The following is a 24925-nucleotide window of genomic DNA, read 5'->3' as shown; positions in this document are numbered from 1 at the left end:
TCACGGTGCATGTGGACATATATGTGTCTGTTAATCTACCATTGCTATCTACAGATGTCTGGCCATATATACCTCTGTGGGTGTATATATTTGCTTACATATTTCTAACTATGTCCATATATACCTATGGGGACATTTATTTGCATACATATGTGTAACTTGCTGTGTATATGTGGATGTATGAATGTTGACATATATATGTGTAGTTGTCGGCATTTGCATGTATATCTGTTCATATATTTGTATATATATGTATAGATCTGTGGATATATATATATATATATATATATATATATATATATATATATATATATATATATATATATATATATATATATATATATATATATATATATATATATATATATATATATATATATATGTGACTACATCTATAGATATGTTGTATCTGTTTAGATAGTAATATATTTGCACACACACGTCCATCAAGCTGTAGGTATACATTTTCTGTGCTGTTGCATGACTGGACTGGATGATATATCTCTGAAAACATCAAATTTATTTGCATCTGTCATGGCTTGGTGGTAAATCCCTTTGTCTATGGTGTGCAGGGTTCTTGGTTCATGCCTTCTAGGAGCTGTTTATTTTGTTGGTGGTGCAGAACACCAGCGGTTGGATACTGAGGGATTAAGGCACTTTAAAGCTGTTGTAAGTGGGTTTGTGTGGGTTTGCACAGAGGTCAGCACTGCCAACTTCTGGTTACAGTGTCTTACACTCAGTTAGCTGCAATATTGCTTAACCTGTGTAGGCATTGCTTACCCTTGTGCAAGCAGGCTTAAACCCGCTTACTGCTGCTTAAAATTGGGTACTGCCACTTAGCCCCGTGCTCATTTCTTTAAAAGAAAAGAAAAAAGGGTTGATAGGAAAGTGGTGAAAAAGGGGCACAAAGAGGCAAAGACAGTAGGGAAAATAGCTAGGCATGTGCAGGAAGGGTGTAGGGAAGGTCCATAGCTGCCCATTTGTCTACAGCAACATCTGTGCATATATACTGAATTTGGAGGTAGATTTGGATACTCAGACCCCTGGGAGAGGGGTGAGGACAACATAAATTCGTTGTGATGCCAATTAGACCAGATTACAGTGGACACTTGTGGGAAATGGACAGCTATGTATGAGGAGATTTTTTTTTTTTTTGTGGGAACAGATTGCACTTTTTTTGCAGGTGAGAGTGGGATATTGGGGAGGGGTAGTAGGTATATTTTGGGAGGTAGGTTGGGTAGGTTAACAGACAATACACACAAGATGCATATAGAGGCAGTATATGACATATGTGGGGGTAAACACCTTGGATGGGGAGGGGTGTTTGGAAGTCGCAAGCCCATGAGCCCCTAAATGGAAACAGTGGGACTGAGGTCCCCACCCATGGGCAGTCATGACTGCACCTTCACGGCCCCAAAAGTGGCCATCCTGGTGGCTGTGTAGGAGGGGCAGGCTCACCCTCTAATTGTGTCACTCGGCCATCAAGCTGTCATAGCTGGTCTAAAAAAGCCCTATCGATCTCCCTACGCACCACGGCCTGGATCTGATGACAGGTGACTGGTTCCTCTCCACCCCCACTCCAGGAGGGGGAAAGCCCCATCCCCTGTGGTGCTTCCACCCGAAGGTGGTGCAGGACCTACGGAGGAGGAGGTCCCAGGCTGGGCCCCAGACGTGCTGGTGCCAGGTGCCATGGCCAGCTGAGGTGGGACAGTTGGTTCCACTGGGACCAGCCTTCCCATATGAGATATGGTGTTGCAGTTTGCAGACAGATATGGGTTAGTAATAGTCAACAGCATTCAGGATTAGTTATAACAGCATGCATAGTTATACCCATTAACCCAACACACCAGATGTAAAACAGTTGCAGTGCAAGCTGAACACATGCATATAAGGAACAACAGTGGCCGTTACAACAGCATGCAGGTTTCATTGATGGCAATAGGCCACCAATATGGGGGAATTTTAACATGGCACATGCGTAGAAACAAATATGAATATTTATAAACCAATAGGACATATGACCCAACAAAAGTTTGGAGTGTGGACATACCGATTGAGTTGTGTCATTGGGTTATTTTTGCACATATGGTAGGGGTGAAAGAGAGAGTTCAATTAACAACTTATATACCCTTGTAGTTTTCACTACATTCGTAGTCACTGCAGTGATCTGTCCCTTACATGTATTATTACACTACCCAATGGCCTTATATTGTACAATGGTATGTTTATAGATTATTATATACATGACCTGTGTGTTATATACAGGCGTGACAAGATGCAGGTGTTAATGCAACATATGTTGACAATTGCTGTCATACTCTTTGGGTGAGATGCTGGAATAACAGGTTTGTTTTCATATACATTCTCTGACTATGTACACGTCTGACTGTCAGTTACATGTCATTAATGGCTGCATACATTTCTTGGATCATCACACTGATTTTTCAGGGGAACAGGGTACCATGCTGGTGATGTGGGCCATTTATCTGGACATGCTGGGCAGACTGGAACAGTTGAGGGGTATGAATATGCATACAACTTTCTATATGAAAATTCAAGCAAATTCTGTACTGTTGTTGGGTGTAATTATGCATACAACTTTCTATCTGAACATTGTAACAAAATCCATACAGGTGTGGGGTATGATTATGCATACAACTTACTAGCACTCCTGGGATTCAAACCCCTATGGTGTGTGACATAAAACTTACAGTTAACATCACAGTACACTGTACTATCAGGTTTCTAACATTTTTTTAAGTCTTCCTTACTTGTGCAATATGATGACCTCTTGGCACTTCCAGCATTGTTATACAGACCTTCATACTCATTTTATCTGCATACCACAGTGTGGGTAACATTGCTTAATACAACAGTACTATTTATAGTATGCAACAGTTCAACAACATATGAAAGAAGAGTAAACAGAGGCACTCCAGGAGTTATACCTTCATTCACAGAATAGTACACCTTTATTTCTACTGATATGACACTTTGTCAGGCTCTTATATTTATTTGTTATGACAGTACATGCAGAATAATTACTAACCTGCCTCGCAATGCAGACTTTGCAACTTAGCATCATGGGCTTGCTGGTTTGCAGCCCACTCATCTGCAGCTGTCAGAGAAATACAGTGATATTTAGCCATACCTATCCATAGTATACACAAGCTAGGCAATTATTACCTACTTAGTAGAATGAGTACTTACTCAGTACTGGGGCATTAGGCATCTGATGAGATTCCTGGATCCACTGCTCCAGTACATCCCCCTTCTGCTGCTTCACGTCAGCATGGTGGTGCCTGACCTGCTCACCAGTCCAGGGGATACCTGTGGCACTGGTGAGGTCACTGGCGAGATTGTTCCAGGATTCCATTTTATACTGCAAGCCCTGGTACCTGCCTTGCAGTAGTCTCTCCTCATGGTGTTTTACCAGGAACCATACCATGATTTTTGACTCCTGGATGCCCCAGCACTTCGCTCTAAATCGAGTGCCTTCACCCACTCCAGCAATTCTGCCATTCTGCCTGCAGTAGGAAGCTACAACCAGTTATGTTCACATATTTATGTTATGTAGCAGGTTATACAACATCACACTGTACATAGATTCAGTTCACATGTTTGGTTTGATTTTCCTGTGGTGAGGATTAGTTTGCTGATACCTATTTTACATGTATTGCTATGATGGCTTAGTTGTTAACTACTGTGACTATAATGTAAAGGGTCCTGAGTTTGAGCCTTGCAGAAGCTGTTTATTTTGTTGGTAGGCAGAATATGGGCCATTGGGTACAGAGTGATTACGGCACATTAAAGTAGTTGTACGCAGGTGTGCGCAAGTTTGCATGAAGCTAAGCACTGCTAACCTCCAGTTACCATTTCTACCACTCAGTTAGTTGCTTAATCTGTGTAGGTAATGCTTAACTCTGCGCAAACGCACTTAAACACGCGTACTAGTGCTTATATATGATTACTACTGCTTATTTGTGCTTAAACCTGCTTACTAGTGCCTTATTAATACAGTAGTCTAGTTCACATTTAAATGTTATTTAGTATGTTATACAGCAAATATATGAGAAAAAAATGTTCATATACAGATTTAACATGAAGAATGATATGTGCTGCAGTGGGACTCAAACCGGGAATGCCTGCTCATTAAGTGGCCGCCCTGCCCACTACACTATTGTTGTGCTGCTTCATTTGCATATATCTTCCTTGTTATCCTCTCCGGCCTTTTAAGCTGATTTAACCATAACTAAGCGATGGGCACACCCACGCACCTACGGTTAGCTGTATTCAGATTTAAGAAAAATATAATGGGTTTTCTTCGATTTATTTATATGTACTCTTGCTGTTGTACACATGGGGGACTGTTGGTGGGGATATGTGGACACCTATGAGTGGCCTTGCTAATTTATTTCCAGTTTCTGCTGTTCTACTTTGCAGGGGCATGTTTATTCTCAGAGCTCTGCTCTCAGACACGCCCCCTGCACTTGTACATGCTCCGTGTATGCCTAGGAGGTTGGGCAGTGTGCCTTCATTAGTATGCATGGCGCGCTGCCACCCTGCTCCTAAGCGGCTGCTTCCATGCAGGACTAGACTAGTCCTGCATGGAAGTTTAGTAAATCCAGGTGACTGTCTTTCCATTGTGCTAGCCACACAGAAATAATCCCACACCAAGAAAAGCAGAGCTTCCATTTAGACACTGAAAGAATGTCCTTAGGTCTGCCATGCAGCAAAATTCTAGTAATTTAGGATTTTTTCTGAAATATTTTAAATAGCTTTTTCTTAGAAGAGGTAACATGACTTAATCTGCTTGTACATCCGAGCTGTATGTTGCTACAATATCAAGTTTAGTTGAAAGCAATGATTTTAATTCCACAAAACTATTCAGTCTATGTGACCTATCACCTGACCTCAAGAAGTGTAGCTGCATCTCTGTTAGCTGTGGAAATGCCTTCTGAGCCATAGGATGTTATCACAGAGCATTGTGTTCTCATACGGACCATTTTTATTTGAAAAAATATCTCATGCATCAATAACATTCTTTAATCTATGTCTATAAACTGGTCCTCTAAGATGGCAATCTGTAAATGTATGAATGATGTACCTACTAGAAAACATGTTTAGACAATTAATAGGCAACTAACATGATTGAGAACCACAGTTACTGATGCATCTTAAAGCACTGTGTGGTGTACAGTGCATTCAATAAAAGTTTACACAGAGGGAAGACAGCCGTGTACCATGTACAGTATGAGCTAATTAGTGACTCTATATTACCTTTCATGTTCTCAGCGTGTCTTAAGTGGCTCCTGTTCTGTAATGTGCAAAATAACCTTTAGTTAGATTGCATAATGTTTTGAAATCAAAGCAACTTTCCATTTTTGCATTTTCTTCATGAAGTGGCAAACAATATAAACGTCATCTTGCATTTGAATTAAAAAAGGCAGTATATCAACCATGGATGTGTAATACTGCTCACATCTATCTGCCTCCTCAGGAACAAGTTCACACACCACATTATAGTATACTTCTGACTCTGCCTCTGTTTATCTGTCTATCTATCTATCTATCTATCTATCTATCTATCTATCTATCTGTCAATCTACTGAAGTTCTAGCTATTGACTAGATACACACACACACACACACACACACACACGCACGTGCGCACACACACACACACACACACACACACACACACACACACACACACACACACACACACACACACACACACACACACACACACACACACACACACACACACACACACACACACACACACACACACGCACACACACTCACCTTGATGTAGGTGGACTACTCCAAGAAGCTGCAACCTCTTATTTAGTGTATATTATCCAACATATGTACATTTAATATTATCAATCTAAGTAATGTAGATACAGCACCTTTACGTAAATTAGATTTGGCAACAAACTAAGTTGTCCAGGGACATCTTCAAGAGGGGTTAGATTGGTATTAGTAGGAGTTAGGTGGCCTGGGGAGAAGAGAGGGTTAAATGGAGGGAGAAATGATTGGGAGTAAATGAGGTAAGGTTGGGGAGGAGGTTAAGGGGTTTAGACAATTGCAGGTTTATGTCCTTGATGACCAGGGTTTACTTTGGTGTTGAGGTAGGTCTTGGGTTGTAAGTGGTGAGCATGAGGAGGTAAGTAAATAAAAACAAAACTAAACAAACAAAAAAATAATAATGTATTAAATGTTGTGGGTGGATTTGATGGGTTAGGCTTTGGAACATAGTCCTGTTTGATTTGAATTGTCAGGCTTTGGGATGTGGTCCTGCTTGATTTGAATAGTCAGGCTTTGGGATGGGGTTCTGTTTGCTTTGTTGGTTTTACCGGTAGAGGTTCCTTTTTTTTTTACTGGGTGCACATCCTGCCCGAGTTATCACTGGGTAGAGTTGTGCAGCTTTGTTGGAGTTTGCAGGTTTTTGACAGGCCAGTAAGTGATGGCTGTTACCATAGATGCTTCTTCACAGGCTTTTCAGGCCAGTGAGGGATAGCTGTACAGCTTCTTCGATGCTTGGTTGTGGGCTTTTCAGGCCAGGCAGTGATGGCGGATACAGCTTCAGTGATGCGTGTTCACTGGTGGCAGGGAGTGAAGGCCTTTACAATTGGCTTGACTGCTTTATTAAAGACCCATGTCTCATTATGGATTTAAGTGCCAATTAGCTGAAGAACCCTTGTTTTGTTAGGGGAAATCATCACATCTCCCATGATGCCCTGATAATAAGAAGTTGTAAATATTTTTGTAAGATCTTTCACAGTTCCTTCATGATTCATAGTTGAATACTAGGATAACTACCCTGAATGGAAATTTTAAGTGTGGCTAATATCCCAAGGTCAGAAGCAAACCCTGTACTTTATGTCTCTGAGGTGAAGGCTTTAACTATTATGCCAAACCCATCTCCCTAAGATGTAGGGTGTCTAACAGTGTTAAATGTGATGGTTAAGTAAACCTACTATTATTTTTTTTTAACTTTCCTATTACTAGCATTCTATGCATCTGTTTGGGAAACAGTATTGACTCAGCAAGACTTTTCCTAGCTACACGATTGAAGAAGAGTTCAATGTGAAACAGTGCACCAAAATATTAGCTGTTGTCTTTGATTCTCATTTCTGTAATATTGTTTAAAATAAAGTTGATATTAACCACAATAATGGGGTTCTAGAGAACAACTACACAACAGTACTGATTGTCCCACATTTATGCTCAGTTTTTGCTAATGCAGTGTTATTTTTTATGTAACATATGGTGTTACTGTGCTAATGCTGATTGTTATATTAAAAAAAATAAAAAATACACTGATACAAAACATTATAGACATTTGTCGCGAGTGACAGCACATTTTAAATATAGTAGGTGAAGTAGGCACATCCTTGGAATGTGGAAAAGTCATCAATTTTTGTGAATCACTGTCAAGGATAGGTGAAACAGTTGTTTCTTTAAAATAATTATTTGTTGATTAATGCAGGGGTATCCGGTGGGTTGGTGCCAGTGCCGGTGACTTCATCAGATATATTGTGCAGTTGGAGGGATCGGGACATTTGTATATGTATGTTTATTATTTTCCTTTGTATGGATTTAGGATGACAATGACATATATAAATTTGTAAGTGGTTGCTGTAATTAGTGTTTCTTTTCCTTGGCTGTGGTGGAGCCTGCAGCATGACTTTAGAAAGACAGGGTGGCTGCGACTGATGTGTGACTGGCTCGCAAAGAGAAGGACATGTTTGGTCTTGCTTGGGTTTGCTGTTTCTGTGTGCAGGTTTGTGTTCCCATTGTGATCACAGTTGACAGAAAGCTATGCAAAAGAACAAAATGTTAGTTGTTTGCTTCTCTCAGTGGTGGTTTGGGGACTCGAGGGAGCTGTGATGGCCATTTCTACAGGTACCTAGTTCCACGGGGGAAGAGGTTGCTACTGCGCATGCACTATGGATTGTTTTAAAAAAAAAAGGCAGGGAGGGGGAGGAGGAGGAGGCGCAAATGCTCACAGAAGTCCAGGTTTGCCTCAGATTTACATCGAGAACCTAAGAGATAAACTTTTTACTTTGTGACTCATAAAATAAGCTGTCTCAGGCAATGCAGGGCTTTTGAGTACTGGGCATATCTGCTTAAGGCATACAGGCATGGCTGTTTGTGTAGATTTAGGTCGATAGCTGATCCCCTTGTCATTTGATGACTGCAGCGGAGTGTGGTAATAGGATCAAATGCTAAAGTGATTCACTCCTGGAGTGGGAGTGGCTGCAGCGGGATTAACTGGCCATGTTTTTAGCAACTGTACAGATTTTGTCTCATATTGTGGTCCATTTGCATAAGCATGTTTTTCTGTCAAATTATTGGCATATCATTAAGATTGAAGTTGGTAACTAATGACAGACATGAGTGACAGACTTCATATTCTTCAGAAAACTCATGCTACTAAGTTTTATGATAGGGATGGATACTTTCATGTGTATAGTAATAAAGGCTATAATCCTTTCATTGTGAAATGACTGCTGGTGATGGTGGAGTAGCGGTGGTACCTCGTGTTTGAAAAGTGAAGTGACTTTTCTTTTCCTCTCTTTGCGGGCTGGGTTGTGGGCTTAAGAACAGGCAGGTGCTGTGCATGTGTGGGAAGTTGTAACAGCCTGCCTAGATTTTGTCTCATATTTAGGTCCAGTTTGATAAAATTGTTGTTTTCTGGAAACTAATGGCACTTCCTCTATGGCAGCTGTTAGGCGTTAATGACAGACATTTGATTTAAGACTTAACACCCTTCAAGCAATTCCTGCTAATGTAAAACCTTCAATTCGGTAGCAGCTGAGACCCAGATGTGGTGTTGTGATTCTGCTGACATTCAATCTGTAGCATACCTTCCAACTATACAGATTTTGACAGAATGCCTTTGTATCAGGCTTTGTCCAGATGTTGCACTAGGCATACCTCTCACATGTATGCATTTGGCAGAATGTTAAGATTTCTGCCTTATATTTTGTTAGGGATGTGAGTTCAGAGCAGATGGGCCTTCACCACCTAATTAAGCAAACAGAGGCACTCTCGTATGCAGTAATAGTGGTTGTAAAAGAAGCATAATAGCTTCATGGTTTGTTGCTTTGCTTTATTTGTGTTATCTTGTTTGGAAGCAGCAGATAATTGTCAAGGTAATTGACATTGAGGAACACTAGCCCCATAAGGTGGAACAAATGAACAGAATGTGGAACATGTGATAATGGTTTAATAACAGCTTCAGCTAGGTAGGTTATAGGGTGGTTAAATATGCAGGCTTTCTTGCAAAGAATATCTTTCAAATGATTTATTCTGTTTACCATGGATTTTACTTAAGAAATTCCCAACACAGAATGTGTTACAAACCCCCTCTCAATGTGGAGGTTCTAAAAGTCCAAACTTTTAGGTTTTAGGCGCAAGAGCTGAAAGTTATCCCTGGCGGGCCATTTGTTCTACTTTTGGGTGTGACTAGGATAGAGTGTGTCATTGTTCATCACTTTTGTAGACAGGTCAGGCTTGCCTCGTATTTGGATTTGAGGGGGGGAATAATAAGCCATCACTAAGGGTATACCAGATTGAGGGTATGGATGATCCACGCACAGCTAATTGGGGTGGCCTACTGGATGAATGCACTATGTTGTAGTTCAGAAGGTCTTGGGTTTGATACTTGGCAGGGGTAATTGTTTAGTTACATGATGGCTCATTCGGGTAGGAGGTGGTCTCCTTCTCAGAGTGTATTACAGGGGGTCAGGATAAGTATCATGTGTTTATTGTAGTGATAGAACATGCTTTCTGGTAGAAGAATTCAGTTTAGACATAACTGGTGTGGTCTTACAGGAGAGAGCTCCCTGGGTGCGCTGCACCTGAGAGGAATGAGGATGTTAAGGGTGTATCTTTCTAATATAGCAGGCATGTTATCTACCACCGCTAAGTGTGGGTTGGATTAGGGATATTTGTAGAATAAGTAGTTAAAACTGAAGTTTCCTAGAGGTCATTTTCTTGGGGATTTTGGCATGGCAGGTGTAGAGGCTAGACAGATGGTCAACAGTGTACGGGTTTGACTCTGCTTAAGATAGCCATTGAGATGTGTTGGTTACAGGAATGTTGTGAATTTACTGTCTCTCTTTCTTTTTTAGGTGGAGGCATACAGTGCCTGGTTGTTGACTGGCCAGAATGAAGAAGTTCTGAAAGGTTGATGAGAGTGCTTGCTGTGGATATCTTGGATGCCAGAGTTGTGCACACCAAGGCTACAAGGGACAAGGTGCAGAATGAACAATGGTCAGTGGCCTGCAAGAAGCAGAGTTGTGAGGTAGCTGACTTGGAAGACTGGGTTGTTCATTTTATTTAGGGTTATTATGCACTTGTATTTGGAAGTAAGGTATGCTGCTGGGTATGTTGGGTTGAGGTTTGGTAGATGGTATGGTAGCAAGTGTTGGTTTTGTACTCATTAAGGCATTTCAAGGTTGGTGCAGCAGGGTAGAGTAAGGCCAAGAGAGAATGGGGTATGTTGTGAGCAAGTTATTGCAGGGTTTGATATCTGCTTAGGGGTAGTTTGGGGTTTTACTGGTGGGAGGAGCGGCACCAGTTTCATGAGCTGGGGTAGTTACTAGGTTAATGGCTGTAAGGTTTTGATGAACTATCCAGCTTCATGTATGTAAGATTCCTAAGTCCTAATTACAATGAAGAATGTTGATTTAGGGGGTATGGAGGTGGGTCTCCTTGATAGCATGCAGGTTAAGATGTTGTTTTGTTGCAGTGAATTTACAGCTTCTTTTCTTTTACAGATCCATGATGAAGGTGCTCACAGTGAACATTGTGTCGGTGGCTGGAGTGATGGGCAATGAGGTCGTAAATGACATGCACAGAGTCACAGTTGCATATCTGAAGATGTTGGTGATACAGAACTTGAGGTTGAGATGATAAATGAACCTGGTTTCCCCAGTGGCTGAAGGAAGTGGGTTGCACAGGTGATGCATACTGCAAGAGGCATTTGTGGATTTGGAAGCTGGAAGCAGTCGGGGTCTGAAGGAGGGAGTTTGGAGGGTGATTGATTCGACAAGATGAATTTTACTGTTCTGACTGTATTGGTTGCCGAAGATGTTCTAGTCACTAGAGAGGTATAATGGGACCACAGAGCGTGGTTAGAAATGAACCATGGTTAGTGGTTTCTCGGAGTGGATGTTTTGGTGGTACAGTGGGGTCAAGGGTAATCCTACTAATTCTAATTTCATTAAGGCGTGCTTTAATTTCATTAAGGTACATTTCAGTGCTGGTATGTTAAGGCATGGGGTTGGTGATGGTGATCTATTGTAATTTAGATTGGTATTAGTAGGAGTTAGGTGGGCACTGGAGATGAAAGGGTTAAAGGGAGGGAGGAATTATTGGGAAGAAATGAGGTAAGTGTGGGGAGGCACTTAAGGGGTTTAGGCAAGTGTAGCTGGGTAAAGTAATCACATTTTGGCGTGAACTTGCTACCCACCCACCCACCCTCTTTTTTGTTGGTGGTTTCATGGGGATCGTGGTCATATAAGTCGGGGTAGGCAGAGAAGAGGAACAGGTTTGCCCTCTTCTGTTCCCCCCTCTGGTGTCTGGATGTTCATTTCAAAGAATTGGGGGAAAGGAAAATGAGCAGCTGGAGGAAGCTTGCTGGATAGGTAAGCAAGCGGAGGTAAGGACGTTGCTTATTTGGTTGGAACCTAACTCAATGAATGGTGTATGAAGTGAGATGGGATACTGCTTCATATGAGGAAGCTTATGACATCCTGAATTATTTGGTTGGATGGCTAATTCAATAAATGGGATATGAAGTGAGTCTGTGATGCTGCTTCATAAGTAAAGTAAGCGAGCAAAGGTTTGGACGCTGCTTACTGGGGCTGGATGAGCAAGTAAGCTGTCCTGATTAACATTACAAGGATGTTTATGCTGTGTTTAGAATCAACTATACTATGTCCAGTTGTAAATAAATTGGCAATCAAAGTTATGGAAGTTTAATAAAGGTTGTCAAATGTCATTCGGTGTGACGTGTTTATTGAAGGGGACCTGCACAATAGGATACACCCATATCAAGTATAGTGGAATGATCTGAGAAAATAAGACCAAAAAGTTTATAGAGCTATATTTGAACTTATTTAACATATTTTGTCTTAAATGTTATAAATATTATTCAGTTAAAACACTCACTGCTGACCACTTTGGATCAACAGACAATGTGTGTGTTCTCCTTATGTATATATAATTGCAAATGCTATGCAAATGTGTGCTTTGGAAACAGATTTATCTCTCTTTTGTTCTTGTTATATTACCAGATTGTGATTAAAAAGGGCTGCATATCAGACCACTCAATTAGTTGAGAAACAAACAAATAAATAAAAAAAAAAAAAAAAAAACAGACAGACCAACAAACCAATGGCCAAATGTCAACTTTAAATAAAATAACTAATTTGAGTGGTTCTTGGACATGGTACAGTTCTAATAAATTCAATAGAAAATTTGCTCTCGATTTTATCATCACAATTCAGTTGCGGGTTATTCTGTGATAATTGCATTCAGTGTTTCCAGAAAAATTGCCAACATACCATCTTGACAGTGGTTGGTAAAAATGCAAGATGAAATTAACATTTTCTATAGTTATTGAAGAAATGTCTGGTAGTTGATGGAATGTTTTGAATTACAGGTAATGAGAAGGTGTTTTTGACAAATTCTATATGCTCTTTTATTCTTACTGTGAAACATATTGAAAGTGGTATGTTCATGAAACAGATGTACATGCCTTTTAAGGGAAATGATGCATCTAACAAAATCTGTGATTTAAGATTGGCTTGACCATGCCATATACCAGTACGGGAATAGTGATGCAAAGATGATGGGAAGAAGTATGGAGATAGAGCATTATTTCAAACAATAAAACATAACAATATCACCCTTAAACACAAAAAGATCACTGTGTGTGTGTGTGTGTGTGTGTGTGTGTGTGTGTGTGTGTGTGTGTGTGTGTGTGTGTGTGTGTGTGTGTGTCCTTGAAATATTTTGTAGTTACTCTAATGTCAAGGATATCAGCCTTGTATTTACTAAATGATTTTTTTGGCCAAACAATCCACTTATGCTTTACATTTGAGCTCAGAAAAAAAAGGTGATTCATGATATGTCTACAGCTAATGGAATTTGGCTTTATTGGATTGAATGCACGAGCAAAGACTTCAGTGAAACCAAATAGTCACGGGCATTAAGAAGCCATGTAACTGAAACACTGCTTTGTCCTTAAGGGCATTTTTTGCATATATAAGATGAACCTCTACTATAGAAGGTTTATCTATCTATCTATCTATCTATCTATCTATCTATCTATCTATCTATCTATCTATCTATCTATTTTTATTTATTTATTTGAGTTTTTAACTAAATGGTTTCACTTTCTGACCTTTTTACACTTTGGTTTGGATGTTATTTGGGATATTTTACAGTCACCCTAATGTTATGGACATCAGGTTTTTATGAGCTGTGTTTTTCTAATGTATGGTAAAACAATACACTTAGACTTTATTGATGAGTTCAAATATGTGCAAATATGGCAATTGCCCTGAAGGTACCAGTAAACACTCAGAAAAGTGAAAGTAAATAGTCATGAGCATTTAGAAACCATGTAGCTGAAACACTGTTTTTTCATTGTAAATGTAACCAACAGATCCTTGATGGTGGGAGTAAGTTCCTTCCAATAGACAGTGGTGTGGATTTAATAAAGCCTGCATGGTCTCCTAAACCTGCATACATGTCATGGCACATACTGTTTTATATTCAGTAAGTGTCTCTACACACCGAGTAGAAATGCACAAACACAGTTAACATCATGGCATGCTAATTACAGCATAAGCAACTGAACTGTATGCTAATCAACCAATCCAACATGGTGGAGCTATTCAACAAGTTACAAAGCAACCATGTACACTCAGTGTTGGTGTTCCCTACAAATTCCAAAACCTATTGGAACCCAGCCATGGAAACTAGGCTACAAGGAAAGAATGTTAATGGCTGCTGTTGCTCTTATTCATATGTATGTGCAGCAGGCCCATGTCTGTGCCGCTGCTACTAATAGACAAGGGCCGAGAAAGAGAAGGGTTTTTAGACTCCATTTAACTTTGCAAAATCTGCATGAGATAGAAATTATACAGTGCTACATGGTGTATTGAGACATAGTAGAGGAACTTTGCAACCTCTGTCATTCTCAAATGAGTGCAAGGGCAAACCGAGGGAAACCAATCTAAGGGCAGACTAAGGTATGTGTATCACTTAGAATTTTATTTACAGGAACTTTTGCAGAGACCAATGGGGACATGCTGGGAGTGTTAGATGCATCAGCATCCAGGATCCTCCATCAATTCCTGAATGGTATGCTGCAACATGCCAGTGAGTACACATATTTTCCTGTTACAGCTGAGAATAGAGCCAGAACTATGCAGGAGTTGGTAGAACTGTAGTACACTACCCTGATGTCCTGGGTGCCATAGATTGTACACATGTAGAAAGTAAAGCACTACCAGGGAGCAGTGAAGACTGTACATAAATAGAAATGGCTATCACTCTATTAACTGCCAGATCATGTGTAATGCTAAGGGAATCATACTGAATGTGCGTGCTGGCAACCCAGGCAGTTACCACAACTCACATATCTGGCAAAGCTATCAACTGTATGAGATGTTTACTAGGGGGGATATCCCACAAGGTCATTTACTGGGGGATGCAGGTTATGTACAGGAACCATGGCTGACAGCACCAATCGTAAGTGAGCACACACTAACTGAAGAATGGTATAATAAGACACAAGCTCAAACATGCCAACCAGTCATGAGTGAAGTCCCACAGGGTTCGGTCCTGGGTCACCTCCTGTTTGGTATCTAGTTCTCTGAAGTCCAGGCCAACACAGAGGGACTCTGGCTGACAAAGTTTGCAGATGATTGTATGCTGAGAGCTATTATTACCTCCCTAAGTGATGTTGACATCCTACAGAAAGGCCTCTCTCAGACCAGAGAATGGTGTCAGAACCATGGCCTTAAGCTCAATGCCAAAAAATGTGTCATCATCCCCTTTGGGAAAAACTTGGTTCTCATGAATTACCACATCGATGGTAGTCCATTGAACACAGATGACGTTATAAGAGATCTGCGAACACAGGTTGGCAGCAACCTCTCTTTTGACTACCACATTGTCACTGTGGTCAGAAAGTCCTTCTATGTGGCACATCTCATTACTAAGGGTTTTGCATCCAGGAAGAAAGAGGTCATTGCCTCCCTCTACTCTTCCCTCATTAGGCCAATCACTGAGTACAATGCCCCATTCTGCATGTACCTCACTAAACACCTGCATAAACTGGAGAGGCTGCAAAAGTACCTCACAAAGAGGACCCTAGGCCTTAAACATTTGTCCTATATGGACAGACTAAAAAAATTCCAACTATTCTCTGTCTCGTATATCCTACTTAGAGGCGATCTCTGCTTGACTTACAAAGCCATGTCTGACCCAGCTTTGTTAGAAATACTACATCTAAGGAAATCCCAATCGCTCCACACCAAACTCTCCAGAGACCTCAACATCATTACCACAAGCAACAGAACATGCTGGAGGGACAGGTTCATAACTCAGAGACTGCCCAAGCTATGGAACAGACTTCCCATACATGTCAAGGAGAGCTCCTCACAGGCCATCTTCAAGAGAAACCTTGATGAGTGGATGGGAAATAGAAAATTCACCCCAGGGATCATTCCAGTGACTTTACTCGACAGAGGCACTGGGAACTAAGGTTGGGTGGCATGACACAGGGTAATCCTATGGGCTAGGCTTGTAAAGCCTCCAGGGCCATTAGCCTAGTACACACCTATGAACATATGAACCTAAACAAGAAATATCATAGCAAAATAAAATAAACAAACCGACCAACAAACTATTAAAAAATAAAAAACGAAGTAGGCAAATGGATGCTTTACTGAACTGAAGCTCGTTTATAATGAAAGTACATTAGCACTTTTCTTTAAACACTGTTAAACTTCATTAGGCCCTTCATCAGGTCTGATGAAGTTTAACAGTGTTTAAACAAAAGCACTAATGTACTGTCATAATAAACAAGCTTTGATTCAGTAAAGCATCCATTTGCCTGCTCCATTTTTTGCTTTTTAAAAAAAATATCATAGAGCATGTGTTTAGGATGCTAAAGTCGTGGTTCTGGTGCCCAGATACATCAGGAGGAATGCTGTAGTAGCATCCCTGTACACGTGCTGAAATATTCACCATCTGTGCCATGCTCCACAATATTATCCTGAGATAACAGCTTCAGCAGGGACTGCAAGAGAAGGGCTAAATATCCCACAACCACTGGCAAGGTCAGCACAGCCAAATGAAGGTGAGGAATCAGAGAGGGAACCAGCAGCTCCTGTGGGTGTAGACCAACATAAACATGCACAATATGGCCTTGCATTGGCCAAGACGTAATGGATAGCACACATACACTCAACACCTAAGGGGCTAAAACCTTCATCCTACACACATACATACAGTAACATTGATGCCAGGCAATGCTCACAACCTTTACTTACCCATGTAATGGCTGTGTACTGTCTGCATCAGACAGAGTCAGCCCTGAACTAAAACTCTTGCAGCTGCTGTATTTCCAGGTAAGTGTTAAACTGGGAATAGAAAAGTAAATGTCTAAGAATACATAGGAATGGCTTATTCTTGCATACTGTTACTCAAGTAAGTATAAGGTGGGTGATTTTTAAATCAATTATTTCAAGATATAACAGCACTGACTTATGTGAATATATGTGTCCTCTATCAAGTAATTGACCTTATGACTAAAATGTACAGATTTTCACTGAATGTCCATATTTTGGCCTCATATATTTGTAATGGCAAAGCAGTAATGAGTGAAATTAGAAAATAATGACACACATTTCTGTTTCAGACTTCATATCCCTCAGATCAAACAAAAATAGTTATGCAAAGCCTGTTATTCCATCAACTGTCTAAGTCTGTAAGACCACAATGTTTAAAAGCTCTCCCTATTTTTAGGCCTTTATCACACTTTTATTTATGGCTTAGTCCAGCTTTGTTGGTCTAAGAGTGTGGGAGGCATATACACATTTCAAAAATCTGTAAGAAAGCAGTAAAATTTGCAAACTAGCATTACAAAAACAGATATACTGAGCATTAAGTCAACTATGCACCTTGAGCATCTGGAAAAAGGCTTATGTATCTTGGAATCCAAAATATAGAAAATAAGGATATGGTGGGCAGGAGGAGGCCTAGACTGACAAAAAAGGTAGTGAGTGTATATGGATAAGTAAGAGAAACAGGCAGACATTTAGATAAAGTAGCAGATGGCCACTGAGACAGAATGAGCTTTAATACTCACAAATGACCCATATAACTGTTATGTGCATGTGTCTGTATGGGCATTCCAGGTGAAATTGGTGTGTATGTGTATCTACAAGAACACAGACAATTACTGTGCTAGCTGTACATCGTGATATGTTGGACAGGTGTGAGCCGTGCATGGTAGAGGTGATAGTTTATTGCTGTCATCCCCAACCCCAAGAACTGGCTTTGCCATGTGTTGCACTGACACATCCATGCCCATGTTCAAATGAACTGCTGCTATCTGAACATGACTGTGCCACATCTACAACCCTAAACATTTCCTCTGAGGGCTTCCTGTATGGCACCTTGCCCACAGTTTAGCTACAGCCAGAGTCAACAGGCACTGAAGCCATAGTAACCAAACTACCCTGATCAAGTGTCTCACCCTCCACCTGTCCAATATTTGAAGACTCACTGGAATGGGTTTGAGTAGGTCTGCTGGCTGTGTCTGATGTAATTACAGGGAATGGCTGAATTTCAGCATTAGTGTCAGATTGAACCTCTTCATCCCCCAACTGTGCCTGTGTTTGGCCACCATCATCATCAGAGTCTGCCAATATTCTGACAGGTGGTAAGAGTCCTACACTTCCACTGTCTGGATCACCTGTGAAAATAAGCAACAAACACAAGAAAGCAATTAATAGCTACACTACTACAATTCAATATATGCTAACAAACTAGCAGTAGTGCCACTATCACAGATGGTACAGCAATACACATACAGTCCTAACACCCACCTCACACACACACAGATTATTTCTGTGAAATGTTTATCAATACTGAAATAAAAAAATGCTTTGCTTACCATGTGCAGACGCCTCCACACTTGCTAGGGATGAGATCCTGGAAGATTTTAATCAAAATGCAAGAACACTATCATCACAATAGTAATAGCAAAGGTGGGAAGGGGTTTTGACCTTTATATGTCCATTAACAATACATTTAGCTGAAACTTTGATGACACGTCCACCGCAGGTCCATGTGCAGTGAACCAGAATGTTTTGTTAACTGTATCAATCTATAAGTAGAACACCCACCCCCAAAAAAAACACATTAAACCAACTGAAGTATTGCTTTCAATCTTCTTCTTTTGGCTTTTCCCGGTTAGGGGTCGCCACAGCGGATCACCTGCCCATTCATGATTGGCAGTGGAGTTTTACAGTATCAAGTTGCCAGCCTGGTGCCCAACCTTCCACAGAAGGCACACACATGCACACACTTACACCTAGGGCCAATTTAGAGTGTCCAATCCACCTACAGCATGTCTTTGGGAGGAAACCAGAGCACCTCGAGGAAACCCACATGACCACAGGGAGGACATGTAGACTCTGCACAGAAGGCACCCCAGCTGAGGATAGAACAGAATAACCTCTTGCTGTGAGGTGGCAACGCTAACTGCTGCACCGCCGTGGCTGCTCAAAGTATAGCTTTCAACATTTTACTATAAAAGAAATATTTAAAAAAATTGGAGCATTTCTCCCCGTGCTTCCACAGAAAATTGGCTTCATTCCAAGTTGGACTTTCCCAGTAAACAAATATTAAATAAATAAATAAATAAATATCAGCATAGGTAAGCCTACCTGGAAGCTTCTCTTGAGACATACCTGTCCTCCCCGAAACAATAGCACCAACATCAATCACATGCTGTTGTGCACTTTCCACTGAACTCTCTGGATGCCTGACAGTGGACATAAACTCTTAATTTGGTGTCAGTGGTGGCTCTGTAGTAGACCAACTGAATAGCAAGCTGTCCACGGGCCACTGCAGCTGCTCTCCTCCAAGTCGTTGAAATCATACTAATGGCCCTATGATGCACCTGATAATATGTCCTGCTGCATTCCCCAACAGCACAGAGATCGTTCACTATCTGGTTCCAAATTTGCATTGTTCCAGGCATATACCTATGTCCTCTCTAAAGCAGAGATGCACCATGTTGCTGAAATGCTTTGACGATGATATCATTTTCTGAATCACTGAAGGGGGGTTTGCGGGGATTGGGAAGCTTGAGTACCATAATCCTAGGATCCTACACATAAATATCACATAGATAAAAGTCTTGCTTAGATATAACACATATTTTTATTTTTTTCAATATCACATCCTTAGAAAACAAAAATCTGTTTCAGTTATACAAATATAAAAAGGGTTATGTGGTTGTAACGTATCACAGTCACACACAAACCATGGTTTGATCCAAAACAAGGAGTAAGAACAGCAAAGCAAACCTCTATAAACCATTTTGGCTGTGACAACACAGAAATGGAACTTGGCTCCCACACCCTCAAAACAGCAGGTAAATGATATTTTTTGTACAAAACAAAGGAATAAAACAGCAGTGAATTGTTATAAGAGGTTTAAAACAAACTGTTCTGAAGACATGTTTACACATTTACCACAGAACAGTAATTTGTATGAAATTAGCAGTCACCTCTACCTGTTCCCAGCATTCCCTTAGAGGTGTCTATGGGTTATGTTAGAAGGGCAATACCCCTGTGCCATTGACAATATAGGGCATTTACATTTCACTGAAATAACAGTAGAAGAGTGTAAAGAGAAACAGTTGTAACATTAACACTTGTGATGAAAGTTAATAAGGCTGTGCATCTCAGAATGTAAAATGCCCTGAAAAAATGCCTATGCTACCAGTAAACTTCTAAGAAGTGCATACAGATAAAAGTTGCATTTAACAATGTATGTGTGTGTGTGTGTATATATATATATATATATATATATATATATATATATATATATATATATATATATATTTCTAGTGACGTAAACAAATCCAGTATATAACTGAAAAATGCAATCATACCTTATCAAGATCAGCAGTCTTCTGTGCAGATAAATCCAAAGTAATAGCAATCTTCTTCTGTGTTATCCACATGCACAAATCTCCTCACCCTAGCTACATGGTTCCCTTTTTACAGTATAGTCCAGGCCTGTAAGCACAGTGAAGATGCAAATGAGGTGTGAACTCATTAGAATTTCTGAATCCCAACTTCTTGGCTCTGTGTAGAAGATGTAAACAAAGTCCAGGCATTCACTTAGTGTTTGTTACTAATGGATTGCAACTGTGAATGATTACTGGTAGGGAGAAGTAAAACACAACAGCAAATCAGACATCCTTACCTCCAGTGGGTGTGTCAGCCAGGTTAGACTTACAAAGTGCAAATAATTATAATCAAGGTTTTAAATGTAAGCAAGCAGCATGCATTTCACAATTTCTGTTTAGTAATCTCCAACCTCCCCTGGATTTGTTAAAAAAACATATATTATTGCCTTCAAATATTTTTACACATTTTAAGCACAAAGATACAAAATGCCTTATGTATTGCATGTCTCAGATTACTGCTCAGATAAAAGAAGAATGAACATCATACAACGTGAAAACAGAGCTGTATTTCTGCAAGCAATAGCCATAAATTATTGTATGATCACTCATTTAACTACATCTGAAATTAACAGATTGGTGTAAGCAACTCAGAAGTGTACAAGTGCATTATGCCTTGTTAATACCTTAGATGATTTTGGACTTGCTTGTATGCATTATGATTTTCATTTCTGCTGCAAAGCTGTTTTTGTGGTAAAGAGGGATGAGACACCCTTACTGGGTTTTGTAGGTTCATTGTTGTAAGAGTTCAAATCCAGACTTGTAGATAGAGATTTCATGTGTACTAGCATTTATATTGTGCTGTTTATTTTATAGATTTTTTTTCATAGACAAAACAACTTTAGCTTTGATTGTCACACTTGAGCATCACTTATCATCTTGCAAGCTTGGACTAATGGCCCACACATGAATCAGACAGAATTCCTGCAGACAAGATGCAGACATTCTGAATTTCAAAATGGATACATTGTTGCATTTTTTTTTTTTTGCTTTCCATAGTGCAAACCCACTAGGGGGCATTGCATGGTGATCAGCAACCTTCATCAACACCTGCAAGTCTAGACCATCTACAGAGTGGAAGCAGATAGTAAATTTCAGAACAGATACATTCTGTCATGATTATTTGGTGCCACGCAAGCACACTAAGTGACATTGTGTGGCAGTTAACACACAGAAGTTAATAATGAATATGAAAATATCCAACTGTTTTCTAACTATTACTAATGCAGCAGGTGTAAGTGTAGGACTGCAGTACAGATGATCCTGGGTTATAATGCAGCAAATTCCAAATATTTTTATTGTTGTTCTATTTTACTTTATATTAAAATTCACATGAAAAACATATTGCATACTCCCAATTTTATTAAGTCCTTGCCCTGTAAAATGTATTTCTTTATACAGCTGCAGTATACCTTAATAACTGCTGATATGTACTAACTAATTACCATTCATGTTAACCTGCTTTTTGTATATATCTACTTACATTTGTATATACTGTATGTATCACTGTATCTTTTTTGTATTTGTTTTACCTGCGGTCAACAAATGTCAAATAAAACAAATAAATAAATTATTATGGGTTGTGCATTCAGTTTTAATAAACTCATATGAATTATTTGCATGAGTCAGGATATACCGACTAATATGTTTCTGTAATCATAACTGTGTCCTCTGGCTTTGGATAGTCTTCTGCCTTTAATAATAGTCATACACACAGGAATGTATAAAACAGGACCTTGTCAGGCCACACACATACATGGTTAACCCCTCAGGCTATCTCAAATCAAATAGCCAGCACCAAATGGGGGGAAAATAACCTTCATTATGGACAGACCAGCTTCGGCCCAAAGAAGCCTTTATCAATGTATAACAAAATAAGTTCAAACTAGTCCTTTATAAAACATTGAATCACCACACAACATCCAATCGCCGACAATACCTAATTAATAATTAATTAGATTTGCAAAAAACATTGGAAACATTTTTTTTTAATAAACCCTTCACTAAAAAATATAATGAGTCAATCAAGACAGAATATATTGCCAAAAAACAAAAACGATGCATAAATTATTAAGAATTACAGATGTTTATTTAGACCCGGTGGAAATAACCCACGGAGTCTGATTATCCAACCCTTTTTTTTTCTAGTCAGTATCTCATGCCATCTGGCTTTAATAAGTTTATGGCCACCTACTTTGTCAATAATAGTAAATAGGAAATTAGTATTACTGTGCACAAGAGTATGCTTGTTCAGAGTATTGGTAAAAACTTTAGTTCTCATATTACGAAGATGTTCCAAAATGCGGAACTTCATTGGTCTGGACGTTTGTCCAATGTAGAATGCAGAGCAATTACAAACAGTCAAGTAAATAACCCAATCACTGCTACAATTAGTCAAAGATTTAATTTCAAAGACCTGTGGTGTGTTCTTACTACTGAACTCCTTAGTTTTTACCACATATTTGCAAAAACTACAATGACCACAGGGGAAACACCCCCTCAAAGTGGTACCATCAAAAGTACATTAAGACCTAATACTAGAAAAAGAAGCACATTTATAAAAATTAAAGTAACCTCCTAAGGTGACCCTTCTACGAAAAGAAAAAGCACACCTATCATCCAGTATTTGTCCAAGATATTCATCTGCTAATAAAATATCCCAATGTATCTGTACAAGATTAACCAATCACTTGGTATTTCTGCCAAAAGTAGTTATGAACTTAATCTTAGTATCATCCCTATGATCATTATGATGGTACGTCAACAATTTTGTCTTGGCATTTTGTCAACCTCATTTTTAACTAATGATAAATGAGTTGGAGAATAACCCTCTTTACATAAATCTAGCTGTTAGGTCAACATTACAGTGTAATAAATCATCTTCCTTTGAGAAAATGCATTGAATACGCATGTATTGAGATTTTGGGATGTTTCTAATAATATGTCTTGGATGACAGCTGGATGCTTGTAACAAGGAATTAGAGTGAAAGGGTTTCCTGTATACAGAACTGGTAAGAGTACAATCCTCCTGTTTACTTACCATAACATCCAAAAAAAATAGACTTCCTATCATAATTAACTGTAAAATTGATCCCCCATTTGTTGTCATTAAGATACTCTAAAAATTCCTCCAAGTATGTAATGTCTGATTTCCATATCATCCAGCAGTCATCCAAGAAACACCTCCATATATCAATTTGATTCATGAAAATATTATGATTATTATCATGAATCATAATATGCTTAAAATACCTCATGAATAGGTCAGCATAAATGGGGACAAAAGACGTCCCCATAACCGTACCCTTCAATTGGAGATAACAAGTGCCATTAAAGTAAAAAGCAATTTTAGTCAGTACATGCTTGGTTAGACATAATAGGAAGGTGTTGAACCCAAGGCAATAGAGGGCTAACTCATTTAACCAAAATTCCAAGGCCATCAAACCCACCCAGTGAGGAATACTGGTGTATAAAGAAGTTACATCTAAAGTGCAGAGGAGCCAGTCATTGTCCAATTGTGTATCACAAATGATATTTAAAAATTCTGTAGTATCTTTAATTCTTGTCCTCACATATGATAACAAGGGTTTAAGATATTTAGTAAGATACACAGAAATGGGTTCAGTTAATGAAACCTTACCTGAGACAATCGGACGCCCCGGGGGGGGGGGGGCATTCAAACTTTTATGTACTTTAGGAAGTAAGTACAGAAATTATTGTGGGACTAGCTCCTTTACCTTCAGATGGTAGCATCAATAATCAATAATACCCTCATCAATGGCTATATCAAGAAATTTATCAATCTCAACATTAAACCGTGCGGTAGGGTCAATAGGCATTATCATATAACATCTACCATCTTGAAGTTGTCTGCTAGCCTCAGCCTCATATTTAGACCACTCCATAACTACTATAGCCCCTCCTTTATCTGCCTAAATAATGACCAAGTTTTTATTATTGTAGAGATTCCTCAAAGTTTCCATTTCCTGTAGGTTTAAATTGTTAGGTAACAGCACATCCTGAAAATCATCACCAAAATGCAACTCCTTCAATATACGTTTTTGAAAAATGTCCATATTTATTCATAGGTGGCATGAAAGTTGAAGGATAAAACCTGAAACCAACCTCATTAGGCCTCTTGATATCTGCTGAATCCCTAAAAAACAATTTAAGATTAAGTACCCTGCAGAAAGACAGCAAATCCTCCACAAAATTATTTTCTGAAACAAAAAAGCCAGGGATAAAATTAAGGCCTTTATTCAGTACATCATATTCATGCTTAGATAACACCACAGATGAAATATTTATGACATTGTTTGTATTTATTTATTTATTTTATTTTATTTTACATTTGTTTATCGAGAAGGTCCAACTGGACAAGTGTTCATTTTCAGTGGCGGCCCAGGGAGAAAAGCTCTAAGTTATACAATGATAATTATAAAATCAACAAAGCAGTCTAATATACTGTGGTATATATATTGACTTATAGCAATTCAGACAATTATTAATTGAAAATTAACAAGTGAATAAGTAATTGAATATGAGTTATATCAAGAGGAGTTTTTGTTGAGATTACAGTACACATATAAGCACACGTAGTATTTACAATATGTAATAC

The sequence above is a fragment of the Protopterus annectens genome, chromosome 3.part1, assembly GCF_019279795.1.
Source record: "Protopterus annectens isolate FY-2018-M chromosome 3.part1, PAN1.0, whole genome shotgun sequence".
NCBI lineage: Eukaryota > Metazoa > Chordata > Ceratodontiformes > Protopteridae > Protopterus > Protopterus annectens.
This window is presented reverse-complemented; position numbering follows the sequence as displayed.